At 41.9% G+C, this 22,431-nt stretch overlaps 1 pseudogene; it reads right to left on the bottom strand.

The window, feature by feature from the left end:
* Positions 1–646: 646 nt before the first annotated feature.
* On the bottom strand, positions 647–21,593 carry LOC119892910 (annotated as a pseudogene).
* Between the last annotated feature and the right edge of the window lie 838 nt (positions 21,594–22,431).

The following is a 22,431-nucleotide window of genomic DNA, read 5'->3' as shown; positions in this document are numbered from 1 at the left end:
GTGATAAGCAGCTAAAATGTCTTCTTGAATAATCTAATAATTTAACACCAGTGACAGTACACACACAACTTCACTCTGTCGTTGCATGTTAGTCTTTCCGCCCTGCCTGTAGCATACTTCCCTGTCCCCTTGAAACAACGGCAGGTAGGAACCAAAATAAATCTGCTCGGAGCCAAGGGGGAAAGAAATAGCAACTTGAATGTTACACATTACATATACATATATGCATATATGAATTAATAAGTTTTATACATAATAATAAAATAATTACTGTATGTAATAATAAACTTAACTCTGCAAGTCCAACTAATATTGTGGAATGACTCCTACTGAAACACATATTTTACCAGTCTACTGTACATTTTTATAAGCAACAAACACAGCAGCTGTTTCCACTATATCGCTGCTTCATCTGATGAGCTGAGCCTTGTCTACAAACTTGCATTTCATAAATTGCATTTCATAAAGTGATTCAGTGGCTCAAAATGTTCTCCATTTGAATTATTAACAGAACACAGATTTTTGACGAACAGTTCTAAACTGAGTGCACATATTATAGTATTGTATGAAACGTGCTGTATGAATGAATAATAAAATTATTATTATTATTATTATTATTCGTCGACTCCAGTGCCATGCTGCCTACCTTGGCGAGGTGTGTCCTGTGCCGGTGGTCCAGCGTCACGTCCCCCCTGAATACCGGTGAGGACACCTCAGAGTGGGAGATGCTGGGGTTGTGAGTGACCTGTTGGCGAGGAGGGGAGAAGGTGCTGTAGAGAGCCAGGGAGCCGTGAGACGGTGAGGTGGGGATGGAGTGTGCCACAACATGTTCAGAGATGTTGCCCATGGTCTTTGTGCTGGGCAAGGTGCCATAATGACCCACAGCTGGAAGCACAGCAGCAGGAGGAGAAAGAAAGTTAGTAGAGCGTCAAGCTGTCCTTGCCAAAAACATGTCGGCCTTTTAAAGAAATTATGACACAAGTTATTATTATGGAGCAAACCTAAAAGCATGCCTGTTGGCTGTCAATTTGTCATGCGCCTGTGCCCCTGCACAAAGTGTGTCACTTCCTGTGTCCCCTTTATGGCGCTACAGAGCACTTTGGTGCCATGACTATAACTGAATTTTAGCATGTAGATGTGTTCGGGGCGGGACAGTTATCAAGCATGTAAAGTTTGGTACAGATCTGAGAATTTACAGTCAACAATTACAACAACTTCCTGTGTCACGGCAAAGTGTTTAACTAGCCACCATGCCACCGTCACGCAACTCAAACAAAAAGTTCTACAACATGTCTTCATCAATGTATTAAGGGTTTTCTGGGATAGTTCTGAAGTTGATATATGGCCAACCTGCTAGGAGTAGGCAATCATAGCATAGTGCCTGTTGCCAGCAGGTGGCGCTATGGCTTTGAGTGAACATGTGGATGTGTTCGGGGCTGGACCATTATTACATCAAATTTGGTGCAGATGTAAGCGTGTACACCAAAGTTATAACAGCTTCCTGTTTCATGACGAATCATCGATTTTTGACGGCAGGTTGAGGTGCAGATGTGAGCATGCAACATATACTGAAGTTACAACAACTTCCTGTTTCTTGGCAAATCGTTGATTTTCGAGGCCACGCCACGGGCATGCTCGTGAATGAAAACTGACAGTTTGTACAACCTTTAATAGTCAGTGGGTTTAGAGTGCACAGCAAAAATTTGAAGTTGATCAGACTAAATCCCGAGGAGGAGTTCGGTAAAATACAAAGTGTGTAAATCGCCAAAAATGACCATTAAATCCAAAATGGCCAACTTCCTTTTGGGTGTCGGGCATCGCTCCAATAGACTTTTTTGTACGTCTGGATATGATACATGTACCACAGAAAATTCGTACACGTAGGTGAAACTTTGTCGGGGGCTGCTCTGTAGGGGAGCCAATGAGCCATTTTGCCACACCCATGCACGAAACCCATAAAATATGAAATTTTTTCGCCACTCCTGAATTTTGTGCAAAGTCCCCAACATTGAGGTTACTTTGCAGAAAAAAAGACAGAAAGAAAAAAAATCCCTTCAGTTTCAATAGGGATCTCACACATTTCATGCTCTGGCCCTAAATAATACAACAATATAAAATAAATATAGCCACAAGCAGCGATTCGCAGGTTCAAACCTTTTTTCGCAACATCACCATCAAATTAATTTCACACATATGGTTCAATATTTTTATGAAACACATTCTGTTCAAGTTTTGTAACGATTGGACAAGCATTTTCTGATCTATAGCTTGATTTGTTTCATTCCACATCCAGTTATTGTGCACTTATAGTGTCTCCTAGTGGTCAATTTGAATGAGACTTGCAGTGTATGTGTGAGGTCTTTATCTAGACATATCCTGGAAGTTTTGCGTTGATTGGACAAACAATTTGTAATTTGTAGGCTGATTTGCTTTATATCACCTGCAGTTTGTTTGCATTTATAGCACCCCTGATGTTCTATTTGAATAAAACTTTCAGGATGTGTTTAACTTACTTATGAGGACATATCCTGAGACATTTGTGATGACTGGAGAATGAATATGTGATTTATAGTGTAATTTGTGTAATGCTAAGCACCTTTCTAGCGCTTGTAGCGCCCCCTAGTGATGTATGTACATCAAACTGTCCAGGTATATCTGGGGCACCTATCTAAACATATCCTGTGATTTGTGTTAATTTATGTCCAGAGCCCGGCCCCTTCTAAGTTCATTTGTCAATGTCTTGAAAAGTAATTGAGATATCAACATGCTTTATACAACTTTTAATAGGCTTGATCCAATGATGATTCGCTGAAAATTTGGTGGTAATCCTTAATGAAAAAAAACCTTAATGGTCCTTTTTTGTTGAGCACATTGAGCTGCACCTGTGTGAGAAATTTCAAGTCAATTGGACTTACGGCGTGTGGGGCGTGGCCTTTCATAATTTGCATTTTTAAGCCTTATTTACAGCACCACCATGTGGCCGATTGAGTTCATATTTCTATGGAAGCACATGCACACCATTTACAGTTTCATGTTTCTAGCTCATTCCAGCTCACAGGAATTTGAGCCGGTGCGGCAGACAACAAATAATAACTAAAACAGACAAACACAGTAAAAAATACGAATGACATGGCAGTCAGTGTATTTGCTTTGTTGTGAGAAGGATGTTCAAAATATCAGAGGGTTAGCAGGCTTGACAACCAGTTTTCTGAGTTGGAAATAAACCTGTCCGTGTCATGGCTCTTACTGTAGGACAGGGATTAGTATTCTATCTGTCTGTGGTATCCGTACCAGTTGGCTGAGCCAGACTCTGTCGAGAGAAGGCCTGCCTCTGCTGCCATTCATACAGCTGCCACATGGTGTCGTCCCTCATCGACCTCCTCTTCTCCGCTGTGTTGACGGTGGTGGTGGTGGGACGGAGGGCCCGATCATAAACGGAGCCCGCCACACTGCAAATGCTGTCTGGCCTCATCACGCTGTTGCGGGGCAGTGTGCGATAGCCCTCTGGGTAGCGGGGCACAATCTGAGCGCGGTGGCTGGGCATGTTCCTGGGTAAGGTCTGGTAAGATGTAACACTTGGAGAGAAAACAGAAACTTATGAGAAATGAGTAGGCCACAGCTCAAGGCTCTTTTCTTTCCCCACATTACAGTGAGCTGAGAGGTTAGTTTGTCAGGTCTGGATCTGGATCCTGTGTTCACCCTTCAGGGAAAACAAAAGGCAGTTTTAAATGCTATTTGTTTTGTTGTGAATTTATGAACTACTGGGAAGCTTCTCAAAGAGTCTTAAGCTGAACTACATCACACTGGGGGCCCTATTGCAAGTGCCATCTCCAAAAATTTCTGAAGGAGAAACTTTGCATTCAGGAGGCTATAAAGCAGCTGTGAACAACAGAACCACTCATATTCATATATAGATAAATGCAGACAGATTACTGCCGTTCCTGCTTTAGTCACATGAAACTATATTTTTTGACATCTGCCTGTCTCGTGGGTTTATCTGTGGATTTTTGGATTTACGTTAGCTTTTGGATTGGACTAATACATTATTTGGAATATTTTGGGATATGAACAGTACTAATCGTAAATTTGTATATTTTGTTATTGGCGAATAAATTCTAAAGATCAGAACCTGTTCAGCTTCTGTGTCTTGTGGGCCAAAAATCTGTCTTAAACTTGGTGAATCTTGACATTATTGTGCAAGTATTTTGTTTGCACTTGACAAAATCATAAGATTGGCAGCAGAGTGATGCTGAGCCACAAACAAATGTAGCACCTGTGCACCATGGATAGATAAGCAAAGCAAATTTCAAGGTCAAGGTTTGGCTAACTCAGACTACTGAGCAGTAGAGTCACTTCATGGCCAGTGTGGAAAGATTACAGCCACCAATAACGTTTTAGTATTGCATTAAGATATACTTGAAAAAATAAGAACCTGTCATTTAACCCTGCTGCTCCTTCTGATAAAAACCTTAAGTAATTTTCAATTGTGTAAGAACAGGATGCATCAAGTTTTTAATTCCAATCTATTATTGGTCAGCTTTTTTGTTATGGACAGTGTTTGAATTGCAGTGAGTCACTTCACAGAGCAGAAGGGAAAAGGAAACAAAGCACACAATTTAGTTTCTAAATCACAAAAATTTTAAGAACCAATCATATGACATTCATGGGTAAGACAACAATCCATTAATGTCTGTCAGGTCAGGTAAAAAAGTACAGCTACAAATTAGCAAAGAACAGAGCAGCGGACATATTTTCTTCTTTTGTTATACAGGAAGACAGCAGCATGAATCAATTGCACTTACAGAAACTAATAAATGTGCAAATAACTGAATAAATGATTGAATGAGTCATTCTTTAAACCAGTCAGTGTCTCATGAATCCTGCAGTGGCCAGGCCTTCCTCTACTGCAGCAGGATACGAGCCTAGCATCTGTTATATTTTAGGCTAAGAACGTAAGAAACTTTACTTCATTTGCAACAATCAAGGCAACAAGAACAACAGCTGATATTAACCTTGTGGGTTTGATCAGGGAGTAGCTTGACATTTCAGCTTCACTGCGTTACTTGTAGTACCTACTCATATATTTTAATGTGGCTGATCACAGCAGTTATATTTACTCTGAAGAACTCTGCTTCACTTTCACTTTGACCGGGGAACATGCAGTAACGAGGAGCTTGTTATCAAGGGACTGTGGCTTTGACATTATGAGTCCACAGGGAGATATATTATGATTTTTGTAACTCTGCCTATCACCATTTGTCACCTGGATGTATAGCGCATCACAGTCCATTCATCTTATTTAACTTCCTGTAGTTTGTGCTTTCTCGTCCCTCTCCTCTCTCCTTCTGTCACTTTCTGCAGGTGTTTCTGGCTACAATTATTACTAGTCCTATAATATTACTATAATTATCAGTACTATTATTTATTTTTGTACCAATGCTACTTTTGCTGTTTGTATTTTCTGTGTGGATATTGTGTTGACTGAATTGATTTGAGTTGAATGTATAAGAAACAGCACAAAGGCCCTGATGAGGGCCTTAATGGCTGAAAAATGTAGGCATGTTTTTAACTGTTACTATGACTAAATTACCATGAGATATTAAATCACTACCCTCTCAAGCTGTGGTTGTATCCATTCTTAAAAAAAAAAAAAAGATTCTGACACCACATGAATGCAACCTCAGTCACCGCTCAGCCTTTCCAAGAGTGTAGGAGAAGCTACAGTGGCCGACATAATCTGCCGGCTGTTGTGCTAAATGATGTGTGGGCCTCTATTGTGGATTGTGGCTCAGGAGATAGAGCGGGTTGCCTGTTAATCAGAAGTACAATGGTTCAATCCCTGGCTACTCCAGTCGCATGTCGAAGTGTCCTTGGGCAAGATACTGAACCCTGAATTGCCTCTGGTGGCTGTTCCGCCGGTGTGTGAATGTTAGTTTCTGTTTGAGCACTTAAGCTCAGTGTGTGTGTGAATGGTGAAAGCAGATGTAGTGTAAAAGCGCTTCGAGTGTTCGAAAAGACTAGAAAGGTGCTATACAAATACGGCGCATTTATTTGTCCAAATTTCTCTTCACTTGTTACTTCTAATAAACCAGTTGACTACTACTACTTAGGCTTGGTCCATCGGGGATGGCTGACAGACATCACATGAATGTATGTTTTAATCCTCACGGACATTTTTTTATTATTACTTGTAGATCTACCTACTTTGCACATGCCTCGGACTTCTCTTCTCCCCACACTCACACTCACACGCCCCTACACCTCTGGTCTTTTACTGTAACCACACCAGCTTGCCCCGCCTCTCTGTGTCTCTTTCTCACTGTCCACTCCCTGACTTTCTCCATCAGCACTTTATTTAATAAAGTTGCCCAACAGGGAGATGACACGGTGAGCGTTGTGAGACTTGGTGCAATTCAAACATGGCAGCGCGCAGCTAAACAAACATTTCATTAAACAAACAATCCGCCAATTTTAAGCGAATTAACAAATAAGAGCAATCAAATCGCACTGGAGGACCTCGAGGACGAGTGTTTGGAGGACCTTGAAGTTTATATTGGCTAGTGTTTTCATCGAGTGGTCATGGGGAAATCAAAGAGAAACCGCACTGAAGACTCACCTGGAGCATCACCTGGAGCAGTCTCCTCACAAGGTGCAGATTTCACAGAGATCCTGGATTCAATAGACAAGAAATTGTCTAGCTTTGATGCCTGATTATCTCTGGTGGAAGTACTTCACAAAGAATTTCAGGATCTGCGGGAATCCCTGAAGTTCAGCCAGAAACAGGTGGTTGAGCTTGCGGCGGAAAACAAGGTCCTCAAAGGTTCGGTTAAATCCCTCACAAAGGGAATGACGCGGCTCTCGGCAGACAATAAAAACATTAGAGAAGCGATCATCGATCTCTAGACTCGTAGTATGCGGGATAATCTGGTCATTTCGGGTATCCCGGAGCAGGCGGATGAAGCCCCAGAGGAGACCGTTAAAAGCTTCATCCAAAATCAACTGAAGCTCCCGGCCGAGACCGTAAAGAACATCAGCTTCCACCGGGTGCACCGCCTGGGAGGACGGCAACAGAAGAACCAGAGGCCCAGGCCCATCGTCGCGAAGTTCGAATACTTCAAGCAGAAGGAACTGGTTAAAGGCCGCGGCAGGGAGCTGAGAGGGACCAACTTCAGCGTTAATGACCAGTTTCCCCGGGAGATCCTGGACCGACGCCGAGTCCTGTTCCCGATAAGAAAGAAGCTCATTGGAGAAGGATCACGGGCTGTCATCGCGGTGGATAAACTTTACGTTGATGGCCAGCTGTACCGCGACCGAGACACCACTCCTTGGCTCTACTAAGAACCAAGTCCATCAACAGGTGAACTGTATCACTATGCGATCATTTTCCCCTCTCAGTTAATTACTCCGTGACATATGGCAAGTTAATAGTTATAAAATACAGTGCACGTCTCAACAGCCTATACTGTGGTTATCTGACTAGACTGTCCGATAATGTTTTGTGTATTTTCCTCTGTTTTTGTTTCACTATTTCTTTCTTTTGTTAATGTTGCTCTTCCTCCGCCGTTTACACGTCGATCAGCTGCGCAATTTTCATACTGTTTAATTCACAAACAGTCGGGCACACCGCTAGCACACACGCAGGCGCGTACAACATGAACACATATATACACATACAGGCGCATACAACACACACAATGATACAACACGCACACTGTACACACTAGCCTTCACCACATCCCTTAGTTGAATGATGACCTCACTTATAATCACCTCTTGGAATGTACGCGGAATTGGTTCAAGGGAAAAGAGATTAAAAATTTTTAACCATCTAAATAATCTGCAAGCAGACATTGTCCTATTACAGGAGACTCATTTACCCAAGACAGCAGATAAACTAACCTCACCACAGTTTCCTCACTCGTACTCAGCCTGTTATAACTCAAAACAAAGGGGTGTCACCATTATGACAAATAGAAAAACACACTTCAATCATAATACCACTACTATTGATCCAGAGGGCCGATTCATTATTGTTAACATTTCGATTCAAAATACTCCTTTATGCATTGCTAACATCTATGGCCCAAATGTTGACGACCCCTCCTTTTTTCATGCTTTCTTCAACTCACTCTCTGCTCACTCAGACACAGCTCTTATAATAGGAGGGGACTTCAACATGGTATGTAATCCAGCAGTTGACAGGCTCAGTACGGCAGGTGGTCACCGTATTTGGAAATCAACAGACATCCTTAAATAATACATGAGCGATTTTGGTCTTTGCGATGTTTGGCGTTCTCACCACCCCACTCTTAGAGAATATACCTTCTTTTCACCAGTCCACCACTCATATTCTCACCTTGACTATTTTTTGGTTAGCAGTTCAATTATGTATGACATTTCCAACACTCAGATTCACCCTATCACTATCAGTGATCATGCACCGGTTTCTATCACTCTTACTAAAAAAAGGGTCACACGGCCAACTAGAAGTTGGAGATTTAACGCATCATTGCTTAAAGACCTAGATTTTATAAATTACTTCAAAAAGGAGTGGGCAATATATATGGAAACTAATGACCTGCCAGGAACCTCGCCATGTCTTCTTTGGGAGGCAGCAAAAGCAGTCATGAGAGGTAAAATAATCTCCTATTCATCATACAAAAAAAGAGAGAGATCTTGTGAATTAGAGCTAGAACAAAAAATAAAAACATTAGAAACTACCCTTGCTACCTCCCCACAGGAACACATGCTGAATGATCTGAGAAAATCAAAACTTGAATTAAATGAAATTATTAATAAAAAGACCCAATTTCAGTTGCAAAGACTACGCTTGGAGAACTTTGAACATGGCAATAAATCCGGCAGATTCTTAGCCAGCCAATTGAAATTGAATAAAGAAAAAATAACTTTCTTCCTTAAAGGACTCAGCTGGGAATCTGACTTATAACCCAGAAGAAATCAACAATGCATTCAGAGATTATTATAAAAACTTATATACATCACAAATTGACCCATCTAGCTCTAACATCGATGCATTTCTGAACAATATAGATTTGCCAAGGATAGATGATGAACAGATCAGGGCTCTGGATTCACCTGTTTCAATGGCTGAACTCCAGGAAGCTCTCTTACATATGCCGAATAATAAAGCCCCTGGGCCAGATGGTTTTCCCGCTGAACTCTATAAAGAATTCTGGGAAATACTTGCGCCCACATTCTATAGGATGGTTATGCAAATTAGGGGTACTTGCATGTTGCCTCCAACAATGAATTCTGCTAATATCAGCCTGCTCCTTAAACCAGACAAAGACCCCACACTCCCGTCCAGTTATCGCCCAATATCACTTATTAACGCAGATCTTAAAATCATCTGCAAAACCCTAGCAAGAAGGCTAGAGAAGGTCACTCCTGGTATAATACACTCTGACCAAACAGGATTTATTAAGGGCAGGCACTCCACCAACAATACACGCAGGCTACTTAACGTAATAGACTATGCCACTATTCATAACCTGGAAACTACAGTTGTTTCTTTAGATGCAGAGAAAGCATTTGATAGAGTAAATTGGAAATTTCTATTCGCTACTTTATATAAATTTGATTTGGAAACTCTTTCATAGATTGGATTAAAATCTTATACAGTTCCCCAAGAGCTTCTGTCAAAACAAATGATCATACTTCTCCATGCTTTAGTCTCCAGAGGGGTACCAGGCAGGGTTGCCCACTCTCTCCCTCGCTATTTGCTATTTTTATAGAACCGCTACCAGCTGCGATCAGACAAAATAATAATATTAAAGGAATTCAAACAGAAAATATACACCACAAGATAAGCCTTTATGCAGATGATGTATTACTTTTCCTCCTAAACTCACAAACTTCTCTTTCTGAGACAATCACACTTATAGATAAATTCTCATCCATCTCGGACTACTCCATTAACTGGAGTAAATCCATAGTTTACCTGTAAAGTGTGATTTCCAGAGTATATCTACCACACCGCTAAAGTCTGGGAATATTAAATATCTGGGTGTCAATATTTCCTCCAGGCTGTCAGAAGTGACATGGCTAAACTACACGCCTTTACTTAAATCAATAGAGGATGACCTTGTACGGTGGACATCATTACCTATATCACTCATGGGAAGAGTCTCCACCATAAAAATGATGGTCCTACCTAAAATCAATTACCTGTTTTCAGTGTTACCCACCAAACCCTCTGCTGTCTGGTTTAAATCACTGGACTCAAACATCTCAAAATTTTTGTGGAAAAATAAACCCCAACGAATCAGTCTAAAAACTATGCAAAAAGCAAAAGACTGTGGTGGTTTAGAACTGCCAAATTTTTATCATTACTTCCTGTCCAATAGACTACAATATATCTCAAAATGGATCAATCAGAGCCCCCTGGACCACTCATGGATGGACATAGAACAAACATTCTGTAAGGAAATAAAAATTTCCGATATGCCATTCATCAGTTCCAGCATCAAACGTCATACCTGCTTTAAAAGCATTAACATAAGCACTTCCTTGGCAGCTTGGTGGGAACTTCTCAAAATATCTGGGTCTTCACCTATCCCATGCAGATTTACCCCAATCTGGAATAATCCTGACATCATGCAAAATAAGAAAACACTAAATTCCACACTGTGGTATGACAAAGGGATAAGACATCTAGAGCATGTAATGCAAGGCAGTAACTTTATTCCATTCCAGGATCTAGTGGCACAATATGGAATTAGCCATAATAGATTTCTGGAATTTCAACAGTTTAAATCCATAATTCAGGCTAGATTTAAGGATAAAATAATGGACTTAGATTTACCTCCAATGATAACAGACTTTCTTAAACTCTCGCCTCCAAAACTGTTATCAAAAGTATACATGTTACTGTTAAAAACAGAGAGTTCAATCTCTCTCCCATTCTTAAAGTGGGAGACAGATCTATCCATTAGTCCAGACCAAAACTTTTGGATGCAGATATGTTTAAATACCTTTAGAATGACTACAAATCCCAATCTACAACTTATACAGTATGAAACTCTCCATAGAACACACTATACTGGACAAAGGATGTTCAGAATGGGTCTTATGCAGTCAAACATCTGCCGGAACTGCTCAGGTAACATATCTGATAGTTACATGCATGCTATGTGGCAATGTACACCTGGCAGAAGATATGTGAAGACCTATCGATATGGCTAAGTTACCCCGTCCCAGTTTCCCCATCACTCTGCGTGCTGGGGGACCTAATTGACATTAGTATAGAGGTTGACACATCATACATGCTTCTCACTGCCTTATGCATCGCCAAGAAAACTATCCTCATGGACTGGAAGGCCAAAAAGAATATAAGTATCACCCAATATCGGAATCACCTTATAGATCACATTAGCATGGAGAAAATGTCTGCTGTAAAAAAAAAACAAATTGACACAATTCCAATCTCTCTGGTCCCCCTTGATCAACTTTATCACTTAATGGGGGTGGGTGTGTACTGCCTTGCTGGTCAGGGTCCCGTACGGCCGGTAGGTGTGTCTGGGGGTGGGTTGATTCTTAGATGCATTGCGGTGCAGGCGTGGGGGACTTTTTCTAATTTTTTTTTTTAAATGTTGGTTGATGGCATGGTGTTGGCGGGGGGCGGTGGTGCAGCGCTCGGGATGCCTAGGGCGCGGGCTTGACGGGGGGACCGGTGTTTGCCCTGTATTCGGCGTGCCGCTGCTGCGGGGTGGGTAGCCACTCTGCTTGGGTGTCGCGCGGTTGTTGGTATCGGTGCGCAGGTGGTGATTTTGAATCGCGCGCTGTGCGGATGTGGTGGCGCTCGGTGCTTGGCTGCCTCTCTGTGTGTCCTGTGTGTGGGTTCGGGTTGGGGGAGTCAGCAGATGCACCTAGCCCCTAGGACTCAACACAACCACAATCCAGAGGGCCGCGACGCGACTGCAAAGTAACCATCAACACACCCCAAAGCACAAGGGTGTCCTGGCTTTGGGGGTGGGGGTCTCTGCGCGGGTTGATCCGATTGCGGTTTGGTGGGCTGTGGTGGGATTGTGGGGCGATTGTCAATGTATCTTGATGCATTATGCTTTTTCCCTGGGCAGGGTCTCTGGATGGCTGTTGGGCGTTTAGTTTGTGCATTGGAGTCCGGGGGAGGCATTTCCTCGTTGGCTTGGAGGGACCTGTTTGCGTCCCTGTTTTGCTTCGTTGGCCTCGGATCCGTGCTTCCCCATTTCTCTGTCGGCCAGTTGTTGGACCCCTCTGGATACTGAGGTATATAGTTATTTTTCGGGATGTGCAGTGTGGGTGCGGGGCAGGGCTGTGCTCCGGTTTGTTCTGGGTTTGTGCCTGGAGTTCTCGGCCCTTGACGGGTGGGTGGGTTGTTGGTGGCATGCAGCTGAGCTAGTTGATTTTGTCTCGTTGCTGGTTTGGCTGGTGTTGCACGGCGGCCGGGGGGCGTGCTGGGCATGGGGGATGTCGGCTGGCGCCGGCGGCCTTAGTTTTTTCCGGCAGTTGGGGGGACGGCAGACTTTTATTGGCGGGTGCACGGTGACCTATGCGGCGCGTTTGCTGCCGGGCTGGGACTTGCTGCTGGTGTTTCTCTCTGCTGGCTTTCGCTGTCGTGTTGTTCCGTTTGCTCTCTTTCGTTTGCCCGACCTCGCACGCGGGATTCGCGGGGGGCTGCTGGGCATTGGGTGTCGCCGTGCTCGCGCAGTGTGCGCGTTGGGCTCGTCACTTGTGCATTGGTGTTGATGATTGTGTGGCATTTGGGCATTTTGGTTGTTTGCTGCGCGGCGGTGGGGTGCTGGGTGGGGGGGGAGCACTGGTCTATGGTCTATGCGCCGCGGTCGGTCCGGGCGCTGCTCTTCCGCGCTTTTTGTGTTCCGTCGGCATTACGTTGTCAACTGGCATTTGGGTCGGGGTCTTCTGCGTTTGCATCGTGGTGCATCTGGGAGTCTTTTTTTTTTTTTATTTGATTTATTCTTTTTCTTTCTCCCACCCCTATTGGCTACTGGGGTTCTTGCCTGCCTGTTACAGTCGTGGCGCCCCACTCTCACTAACAACTACATTCTTTAACAGGCTTATGCGCACACACATGTACACACATACAGACACATTCACCCACACGCACACAGACACACAGAGACACAAACAAACTTAGGTTTGTCCCTGGTAGAATTATTCCTGATGCTTTTCTTTCAGTTACCTATTTAAATTAATTATTATCCCAGCTCTCGTGGCTGTGCTGTGTTGCATATTTAGTGTGTGTGACTGTTTCTTGTTTTCATTGCGCACCCCACACTATGTCATCGTCTATCTAGATGTTTCTTTGTAGACATCGCCCAACCCTACAACTACTGATTTTACTTAGTAACTTTCTTCTCCTTCTCCTCCTCCTTCACACGTATTCAACGTGGTGACGAAACGCAGCAGTTTGTCCGTTTGTGTTACTGTAGCGACATGCGACGTCCATGTATGAGGACCCCGTGTATATATGATAGAAATGGCTCATGCTAAGGTAATAAATACCTAACGGTTCATTATTATTATTATTCATGTACTGATGTAGAAAGACAGGGCTGGACACCTCACAAATGAGAGTGCAGCAATTTAGAGATGTAAGTTCAGATACAGATAGAGGTAGGCAGCAGTATGTTAGCCCAATGAAACATCCTGTAGTACTAGCACGCGTTTCAGTTCAGTTATATTTGATTCTTTTATGATGTTTCATTTAACCAGGAGAGCAGCCTAAAGCAATGTACACAGTTTAAAATGTGGTAACACCTTCTGCTAGCTTTTGCTAGCTAGTATTTACCATGTGGGATAAAGCTTGATTAAGCATGCTACTTGAGGAAATTAATGAATATATTTACATTCATACTTTAATGTAAAACGTGTATTTTATAAATTGGCAACCCTAGTTACCACTGTGCTGCTCTGAGTTTCTCTTTTAACAGAAATACTGTTCATTCACTACTACTACTACTACTACTTTACATTTTCTGGTACTGTAGTACTGTAAATACAACTCAACACAAGTTAAAAGTTTCCCTGAGGTATGATCCCACACCTTCCATTGTGAAAATTCTGCCTTTTCATTGACAATAACTTAGTGGTAAAAACAAAGTTGGAAATATTCTTATTAAGTGAATGAAACTAGGATTTGTGTTAAAAAGAGTGGTGAGTATGAAGTGTTATACTGATGGAGGTAGTGCTGTAAACATTAAATAAACATTTATACTGAACATACAATGTAAGCTATTATTAGGGTTGGGTATTGTTTAAAATTTAACAATACCAGTACCAAAACCAGTACCCTTGTGGTAACCAGTAATACCAATACCAATAGAGTACTTCATTCGATACCTTGCATAAAATGTCACCTGTTGAAGTCATAGTAGTTGATTGGTAGCCTATTATTATTTTTATTGTTGTTACATTCACAGCTTGTGAATGTTTTTATATGTGAATCAGAGAGGAGGAGTGAATTAGTTTAGTGACCAAATTACTTGTGGGAAACGAATCTAAGGTATTTTTTTGATATGTGTGTTGAAAGTAAACAACGTAAAATTATTATGATAACTTTCGTTCAATAAACTGAATTGAAAGATCTCGGCGAGTGTTTTTCCTTTTATTGGAGAGTCGCAAGCCTCCTCCAAAAATGACAGTCACAAGTATAAACGAGTAAGGAGTCTGTTTAAAACAAGTCATTTAATACACTAAAGATCACAAACAGAGGAAAAGAGAGGCTGCACGTCCAGCCGATCAAACCAACTACGCCTGAAGCAGCTGCAGCCGGAGGCTCCGTGAGTAAAATCAGCTGATCGCTGCTGCGCCACAAAAGCATTTAATTGATGTGATGGAACGCAGCGATGGATCAGTGACAACTGACAAGTGATGTGAATAGCAAATAAAAATGTACAGAAGTGTTAAACAATACCAGAAGAGGAAACCAACAGAAAGCCAAGCTTGTGGTGATAAATTTGTAACAGTGACAAACAGGCCTGAGACCGCAGCTGAAGGTAAGAATCTGTTAAAATCAACATGGACTTGGTGCTGCAGCCTTTTTTATACAGTTTATGGTACAGGCACATACGGCACCTTACCAACTGAGTTATCTGAACAATATGTCAATAACATTCAGTATTATGTCTTATATTCGCATCCACCATCTAATGGTTGAAAATATTGCTCCAATGCAAAATTTATTTGCCGACTCCTGAAGTATTATTACTACTTCTTTTTCTTTGAATGTATATATTCAACTTGGTGATGAGTGTCTGCACTGTCAGAATTTTACCAGAAGTAGAACAAGAAGAACTTAGTGGCGAAACGTCATCTGTAGCACTGTTTGTCCATTTTCAGCTACAGTAGAAACACCCAGGTTATGTAGATAGAAATGTCTCATTCGAAGGTAATAAATCATAATGGTTTATTATATAAGGTCTTTACACCACTGAAAACATAGTTATGGATCTTATATTGCATTTCTGTCAAAAGATCCTCAGAAATATTACACACTGAACCTTTAAGTGTTACCATATAGTTTTCTACAACAATTTGTACATGAGTGACTTCAAACATGTGTTTTGGGAGAATTCACCCTTATTGTTAAATTGTTGTCAGACAGTAACCTAAGTTGTAGTTGTACCCTACGGCGTAGGTACGTACGTAGACCCTACGCAAGGAGTATAAATGGGCCTTTACGTTTACACAAGCAGGACTCAGTACCAACAAATTAGTTCTATAACAATGTTTGTCTCTTTCTCCACAGAGTGCTGATAAAGATGACAAATGTGGCACTGCGCTGGTTCTTCTCTCATTATAGTCTTATTTCCATGACTTATTCATGGCAGCAGGAGGAGAGGGGAAGCTCTGAGAGAAAACCGAGATTTGGCGCTCTGCACTTCTGTTCCACTGCGTTCCTCGGTACAGACAGCTAAGATCCATCGCTCCCAACTGAGATACACATCTGTGGTGGCACAAAAAGCTTTCAGCAGCCTATGGCCCATAAGGCCATGGCAAGGACGGAGGAAGATACTTGGGGAGCGATGGATGGAATGGTGCAGATGAAACAACGTTTGAAATCTTATGGGGGAGCAGACCTGTCAGGATGAAATTTGTGCCGTGGCCTTAAAATATATTAAGAAGCCATGGTTCTCATTGTGTCTTGTTGATATATCTCAACTGTACATGAACAAATTCTAACTGTACACAACAACAGTAGCACTGGAATTGTCTGTTACATGTCTTAGACAAGTTCAACATAATGGTCTATTGGTATTACGAGGTTAGATAGATAGATATAGATAGAGACTTTATTGTCATTGCACATAAAATACAACAAGATGCAAACCATAGAACTTAGCAGCTTCTATAAATAAATAAATACGCCATAAAAGGATTGTATAAAATAATAAAATGGAGCAATAAAACATACATTAAAAGAATGCAACAGCAATGTTAGCATTAAGACATGATTAACTGGTCCAGCAATTAATGTTTTGCAATAATGCAATTTCATAAATCATGAGTTAAGTGTGCACATACTGATCTTAATCAGTTGCACACAGAGTTACACATTTGAATTTGGGGTGTGAAGATCCCTGATATTAAATCAGCAAAAAAAGTAGGACAGGTCACCCAATATACATTACCATAACTGGGAAAATATTCATCCTGTACTGTTATTTAGTCTGTTATTAAGTTCTAAATCCTGATTTCTGATGTTCTCATGCATCTTGGTCAGCAATTGTGTTGTGTTCAGGGCAACTGTTTTCATGGGAAGCAGAAGCCTGCTCGAAAAGTTGGTAGACTGTGTGAGGTGTTGATTTGTATATTGATGACATCATCAAGCAGCAATTTACATATGTACAAGATTTAAAAAAATAAAGTCATGCTAAACTACATACAGCTGTACAGCTGTGACTTAAATAACAATTCTTAAAGTGGATGTACCTTATAATAATGTACTGAATGACAATGTGAAAACAATGTGAAAGGTGTTTCTGGTAGTGAGGAACCTACAGAGAAATATCAGCTGAATCTGCAGCTCCCCTTGGCTTCATACTAAGTTCTGTATATCTGTCTGACCCACAACTTTATTATTTTGGTTCAGTTTCACAGCATGGTTTTCAGCTGCAGCAGGAGCTCTAAAAGTCCACTGTACACCCAGCACACAGATAGAGACCGGCTGGTGAATATAGTGAAGCATTTAGCAGAAAAAAGAGAGTGGACACAAACACCACTCCAAGTGAATGCTAATGTTGCTGTCTAAATGATAAGTGTGTAAATCAGCAACTGTTCTGCTGCCCCACAGTGGCAAAAAAGGTTTAAATCACTAGTGATAGCCTTATCCTCTAAACTCATACATAGTGTTCTATTTCCTTTGCCTATTTGTTTTTAAAGAGCATAAGCCAATGGACAAACTCCAACATTCAACCGACTCACTCACAGACTTCTCTCTTATAGAAGAGATGACTGGACAAAAAGTCCTCATTATGTACAGAAGCCCTCATTTGGATGCTGCAAAACCCCAAACGACTCCGAAAAAGAACAGAACAGGCTCACCTCCTGGTGTCATCGTCCAGTCCTCTCGTTCTGTGTGTGCGGACCCAGTGCTCCAGCTGCTGCATGGAGTTGGTCCTGGACAGGCCCCTCTCTGGCTCCTGGCCTGGAACAGGGGACTTTCCTTGACCCCCACCCAGGCTGCTGTCCACCTCTGCCAGGCCGCAGTCCCCTGTCTGCCCCTGCCACGGACCCCGAGCTGTTGACCTGAACAGGCTTTTGGACACTGAGGTTGGCCTGGCCCTGGCGAGAGGCAGACACTGCGGCTGCGATGGCGGCAGCCTGAGCCGGCTGCAGCTTAATGCTGCTGATTTAGTCAGAGACCTTCTGCACGGGTCTGCCTGGAAGCCATATTTATCCCCACCACGGACCGTAGCATATTTCTCTGTGTCTTTAGAACAGCATATTTATCCCCTTCTCGTAGCGTACTGTATTTCTTCACTTCCTTCAGAGTGCCGAATTTGTCCAAACTTGTATGGTACCATATTTATTCTCCGTCTCCCTCATGTGCCGTACCTCTCTGTCTCCTTTAACGACAGCTGTCTCTTCACTGCCTTTTGAGGCACATATTTCTGTCCATCTTTCTGGAGTGTGTGCCTGTCTCTACTTTCTGCAGTGCATATTTTTCTCCATCCTTCGCGAGCAGGTACTTCTCTCATTGTTAGATGGAGCGTATTTGTCTTCTGCTGGCGTCACTGTATACTTTTCGTCTACTTTCTGCACAGCGTACTTCTTCAGATCCCTGTGAATGGTGCACACCTCTCCGTCTTTCTGCAGCAAGGATTTCTCCCATCTTTTCGCAACAGGTACTTCTCTCCATCCTTGTGGAGGAGATACCTCTCCGTCCTTCTGAAGCATGTAGCTGACGCCGTCTTTCTTCAAGGAGAACCTCTCCCGTCTCTCTGTAAGGTGTAGTACTCACGCTCCCTCTGGCCATTGTGCGTCTCTACGTCTTTTTGTCGTTTGTCGTCAGCCCGAGATAGGGAGTGTTGTCGCACTGGCTCACGGTTGCGTTCATTGTTCTGGATCTCGGGCCGGGTCAGGACTCTGTGGTTCAGTAAGTTGTTCAACTCCTGAGGTGTCCGTTGGTCCACTTTCAACTTGTCCAGTCTGGGATGAAAGAAAGACAGGAATGTGACAAAGAATAAAGGAAAGAGTTTTCTATGAGATTTGAAAGATGACTTAAGTGTCAGAAGTCCTATGTTTGTCTGACAGACATTCTATCTCGGTCATCATTCCTTTCTGGCCTTCCATTCTTAGACTTTTCTGATCTCTGTCAGAAATCCCTGACAGTGCAGGGAGTCCTGGCCAACTGGGTACTGTGTTAACAAGGAATAATTATGGTCGTTAGGGTTGCAGCTAACTTCATATTACATCCAATACTTTAAGCTGAAAATATTTCCCTCAGTGTGATGCTCACTGAAAACATTAGATCAAGCACACACTGTACACAATCTACTGTATATGGGATACTATTGTGTAGGATGGAGAATAAGCAGTTTTTCTAACTTTCAAACGTTTTTAATTTAGCAATCTTCTGACGCTTCATCGCAACATCCCTATGACAAAAAACATGGGCAGTCAGATGATCAGTTAGATCAGACAAGTAAACAAGCAAACTCTTTACTAGACGATCTAAACCCCTTTTTGGAGGTCAAACCTTTTCTTTTCTACCACCAAAACTGTAGCCCCAAAGGGTAACTTTGTTATTTTAAACCTAGACCCTGTTTTCCCATGTTTTTGTGTGTATGTGACTAATTTGGACAACCCTTTTGAAATTGGTCCGGTATTGAGCAAGTCAGCAGAAGTGAAACATGACTGCAATGTAATCCTTGCGGGCAATTGCCTCATTATACAGTAGTACCTCCCAAAAGATAGGAGTGGCTGGTCTGGCACCACCTACCTGTTAGCTTTTTATTTTTTGTCAAAGGAGTCTGGTGACGTTGACTGTTTCTGGTTAAACAAAAAGGATTTTCTTTTTAAAAAAAGTCTGTAGGGATACTTTGCATCATGTTGTCACTTGACACTTAATAAAATTTGAGCCTGTCAGCTTTTAGTAGACAGACTCTGACCGTTGCAGTCCTGTGTCACTGCTGCTCGCTCAATACTGGAACAATTTCAAAAAATATTGTTCTAATTAGTCACTAGACACAAAACCCAGAAAAGGAGTACAACAGTGAGAGAATGAAACAAAAATGACTTACAATAAATACAAAGGGCTATGAATACTGCAACATGTGCAACATGCATAAATCAAATAGCTTCTATTGTCCATAGCAGAATAAAGCATCACCAAGGCAGACAACACTTGGATGTATAAGCAACATAAACACACACACCTTAAAGCAAAAAGAGAGACTGCAATGTTTTGAATACCGCATACTAACTCTAACTGCTAACTCGTTCATTCTCAGTGAAGGTTTTAGCCAGTTCACTGTAGATGATAAGTCAAATTCATTCCACCAGTTGATGGGTGCCTCATACACACAACAGCAGACCACCAAAACGCTGAAACACAGACCCACACAATGCTGAACCAGAACCAAAGACACAACCATAAAACTTAGGCTGCATTATCATCTCTAATTCCTAATTCTTATCATTTTAACTTTAAAGTTTCAACTAATCTATTTTTGCAATATCTTCTTTCCTCTTGCTCATGTTGACTGTGAATACAATGTAATATAATGTTCAAAAAGCAGTAGTCAGACATTATTGGGGTTTTGGGGATTGTTGGATCTCTTCCCTGCTCTGTATAAAAGTGCAATGAGATGACTTTTGAATTGGCGTTACATAAAAAAACTGAAACTGAATAAATTTGAAATAACAAACCTGGATTTGAACATTTACCGGGGCAGGTAAAATTCTGAATTCCAGAGTGAAAACATATGGCTGCTTATTTTAAAAAGACTCACAAAAGATTTCAAATGAAATAATAAACTCTATTGAAGTCAAAATGTTTCTCTACAATAACTAATCAATTTCACTGCTCATGCCTGAGCGCCAGTGTGAGCTGACAATTAGATAAAATATTAGATGGGCTCTCAGCTAGCTAACATTAGATGGCTAATTTTAAGTAAAAGAAATGCTAATTATGAAACTCTGAAGGTAGGAAAGTGTCTTAAAGCAGCTAGATAGCAAACTACTGACATTAACCTACAGTGTAACCACCAGCGTGTGGTTGACTGGACAGGAGCAGCTGCAGGTGCGAGTGATGTGGGTAGACAGATGTTCAACTAACGTCAAAGTTGGAAATGGTGGTCTATTTAGGGGTGTCTGAAATCGTATTTTAAGATTCTTGAATATAAGGCATGAGTATGGGAAATATATTGTAATATTTACAAATACAGGTATGAAAGACCCCCCTGAACTGTGTTTTTGCCTTTTTAGGGGGGTCCAAGCCTTAACTGGGGGGGGTCAGACCTCCCCGATCCCCCCGTAATTCAAACCATGGGCGTAACCCCTTAACACAAAAATGTAAATCAAGCTGCATTAAATCAGTGATTAAAGAAGGAAAACTGCCATTTTTAATCTCTTTTATACCTTTGTATAAAAAAAAATGCTACTGGGAGGAGGACTGTGTCCCTGCAGTCTGCTGCCAGTTTATTCAATCCAACATATGTCACAAAATGCTTTCCCTTTTAAATTATGGTCCTGTCACTCAGTGTAATAAATGAACGTGAATATGATGAGCTCCTTCATGGAACACAATATTACCCTGTATACTGTGTCTTTAGTTGAGGAGTGAATAAGAGGGAACTCTTAACAAGGCAAGGACATGACATTAGAGCACAGGACACAGGACATGAATATTAGAGCACTCTAATCTGGAGAATCTAAATATTTGGTTGCACCATGGTGATTGTGTGTCTCATATTTCATTTGTGTGTGGGCACCTCCCTGTAGTGAGTACTGACCTTCTGACAGGTTCAGTGTGAACGAGGGCAGCATCCGTCATAACTTTCATCCAGGACTCCATCTCTTTGGCTGTGTCAGTGGAAATAATAGGTCCGCATGTTGGGGTGAGTGGCCTAGCAGAGTACGGAGGGGGGGTAATAATGACAGTGAGAGAGAGATAAACAGTAGGAGGAGGAGGAGACAGAGAGGAGAGAGGGCCAGAGAGAGGAGACACAACAGCAGTGTGAAAAACAGTGCTGGATGGTGACCATGAGAAACCAGCAGAGTCTTTACATCATTCCTGGCAGAGGAGCGTGTTTATGTACAGTATGAGTGAGTGTGCGTGTGAAGAATGACACTGAGGTGCAGCTAACTTCCTATATGTCATGATGTGGTTCTCTGCTTTTGCCTGCAGGCATAAAGCCTGGAAGTAGAGGAATCAGTTAGCATGACACACCTACCAATACCTCTAAAGCTCATGATTAACAAGCTGCTTACTTTCCTCAACATGAAGGGGCTATTCTTTTGGTGCAGTGAATGTGCATACCGTCCCCAAACCTTTTTGTCACGACACTGTGTTTTACTTGAAGGCGTATTTCTGCTGATGTGGTCATCCACCGACAACATGGAGATGTGGAAGCTGGGAAGCAGGATACTTCCAGGATGCTATCCTCTTTCTATCTTCACCAAAGAAATCAGAAGAATAGAAATATGTTGACGTATTAGAGTGGAACACTTGCATTCCAATCGACCTACACTAAACTAAGTGGAGTCTGGATCTATCAGGCTCAGGTTCAGTAACAATTATCTGTAGATCAAATAAGGAATTTAATTGGTAACAATAACACTAAATCTTCAGTTTGCTAGGCTGATATTTTTACGTTTGTTTGTTTGTTTGGCTTTAACTGTTACAAGAAGGAGGTCTACCTTTATCTGGTCTACAGTGTGATGAATGACAGATGATGATGGTAA

Source organism: Micropterus salmoides, unplaced genomic scaffold (genome assembly GCF_014851395.1).
Source record: "Micropterus salmoides isolate LMB-PRFRI ecotype aquatic unplaced genomic scaffold, ASM1485139v1 Ms_hic_scaffold_748, whole genome shotgun sequence".
NCBI lineage: Eukaryota > Metazoa > Chordata > Actinopteri > Centrarchiformes > Centrarchidae > Micropterus > Micropterus salmoides.
Note: the sequence above shows the minus strand (reverse complement) of the source record. Positions and strands in the feature narration are given on the sequence as shown.